General features: G+C 44.9%; 1 protein-coding gene across 1 annotated transcript in view; it reads right to left on the reverse strand.

The window, feature by feature from the left end:
• Window positions 1–2,456, reverse strand: part of LOC117948982 (asc-type amino acid transporter 1-like) — a 16,015-nt gene that overhangs the window by 6,063 nt on the left and 7,496 nt on the right. The window lies entirely within an intron of this gene.

Here is a 2,456-nt window from a genome sequence, read left to right on the forward strand (position 1 = left end):
CTCTCTGTTAGCCTCTCAGTTAGCCCCGCCGTTAGCCTCTCTGTTAGCCCCGCCGTTAGCCTCTCTGTTAGCCTCTCAGTTAGCCTCTCTGTTAGCCCCACTGTTAGCCCCGCTGTTAGCCTCTCTGTTAGCCTCTCTGTTAGCCCCTCTGTTAGCCTCTCTGTTAGCCCTGCAGTTAGCCCCGCTGTTAGCCTGCCAGAGCACTCAGGCATATGGGGGGAGGGGGAGATCTGGTTCCTGACCAGAATAAAAAGATAAAAGCAAAGAAATAAAAATAAAACCAAAGATACCTTATTACCGGTACTTTAGGGAACCAGAAAGTTTAAACGGTCCAAGGCACCCTCCTTGCAAAAAGTTTTTAAAAAGCCCTTTATTTACGTGTGGTGTGTGTGTGTGTGTGTGTGTCTCTCTGTGTGTGTGTGTGTGTGTGTGTGTGTCTCTGTGTGTATGTGTGTGTGTGTGTGTGTGTGTGTCTGTGTGTGTGTGTCTGTGTGTGTGTGTGTGTGTGTGTGTGTGTGTGTGTCTCTGTGTGTGTGTGTGTGTGTCTCTGTGGGTGTTTGTGTGTGTGTGTGTCTCTGTGTGTGTGTCTCTGTGTGTTTGTGTGTGTGTGTATGTGTGTGTCTCTCTGTGTGTGTTTGTGTGTGTGTGTGTCTCTGTGTGTGTGTGTGTGTGTCTCTGTGTGTGTGTGTGTGTGTCTCTCTGTGTGTGTGTGTGTGTCTGTGTGTGTGTGTGTGTGTGTGTGTGTGTTCCTCTCAGTACTGCTGACCTGGGTGAACTGCTCCAGCGTTCGCATGGCGACCAGGATCCAGGACGTGTTCACGGTGGGGAAGCTGATGGCTCTGGGCCTCATCATCGTGGTCGGCCTGGTCCAGATCTGCAACGGTAACACCCGCAACCCGCCGCCTGCGCTTTTTATTGATGTTTTTAACTTGTTCTTACGTTTTTGTCCCTTTTTTCAACACTTTTGATGCTTTTTTTCAATGTTTGTCACTTTTTTGATGTTTTCAACACTACGTAACACTAACTTATTAACTTTAGTTTTACAGTTATTTTTGGAATTTATGGTCAATAAACCTCATTTTTAGGAAATTATCCCTAATGTTTGAGTTAGAAAAACAGAAATTAGGAATTATTGAGACTAAAATTAAAGGAATGGATGTTGATGATAATCACAGACTGGAATATGTCAACTTTTACTCAATACTATTTCAAAAACACTTCCATTTGTTTTACAATGCTATCAAATTAAATAAGACGCCCCAAAATTAATGAAAGTAGAGATTTGTACTTGGCAAAGAGCGTTGGGTGGAATCAATCATGTTATTTTGGGGAATTAAAGGACAACGGGTCAATTTGACCCGAGAGGAGATCAGATATAATGCAGCTTTAAGGAGTCCCCCCCCTGCAGGAGATCAGGTATATTGCAAGGAGGAAACATGGAAAAATAACAGAAAACAGAATAAAGAAGCAGGATAACAAAGCAAAACCATAACAATGTGTCCTGGTTTGTCCTACAGGGAACTACGAGGCGCTGACCCCCCAGGTGGCCTTCTCCATGGACAGGACTCCGACGGTGGGTCAGATCGCCCTGGCCTTCCTGCAGGCCTCCTTCGCCTTCAGCGGCTGGAACTTCCTCAACTACGTCACGGAGGAAGTGGTTGAACCCAGGCGGTGAGTACTTATTCTTCTCGTCAGTTTACCTCCCGGGCACTTGCTCTTGAGCAAGGCACTGAACCCCCTGACATCTCTCCATTAGTGCATGTATAGGACCTGAGCATGTGTGTATAGTTCAGGCCTGTGTGTAGTGTGTAATAACAACAGTGTAAATTGTAATTCTCCCATAGAGGATCAATAAAGAGTGTACATGATTAGTTTGATCATAGAAACCTTTATTTGGTCCACAGTGGGGAAGTTGAAAGATTTGTGTCAGTTGCTTATTTTTCACCCAACCAACCGTTTCTACTCTTTTTCTGACTGAGTGAACCCGACTTTCATGCATGCTTTGAGAGCTTTTCCTTTTGTTTTGGCCTGTGTCGTCTGTGCATGGCGTGTCAGGAATCTACCTCTTGCCATCTACATCTCCATCCCTCTGGTGACCTTCGTGTACACGCTCACCAACATCGCCTACTTCTCCTCCATGTCGCCCGAGGAGCTGCTGTCCTCCAACGCCGTGGCTGTAGTGAGTACCAGGGCGACGCCACGATCAGTCGCAGATATCTACAGGGGATGGAGAAAGTTACACCCCCCCTCCCCCCCCCCATGCTAAAGTTAATTAAAAAGAGGAATATAAAAAATGTTTTGGAAATTGATTTTAATGCCTTTATTCAAAACATTTAGGAAAATCCAACATTTAAGTGAATGAATAATGTTTCATAAATAGATAAATGTTCCTTAAAATACAGGGGCATAAGTATACACCCCCTATGTTAAAATACAGGGGCATAAGTATACACCCC

Source organism: Etheostoma cragini, chromosome 8 (assembly GCF_013103735.1).
Source record: "Etheostoma cragini isolate CJK2018 chromosome 8, CSU_Ecrag_1.0, whole genome shotgun sequence".
NCBI lineage: Eukaryota > Metazoa > Chordata > Actinopteri > Perciformes > Percidae > Etheostoma > Etheostoma cragini.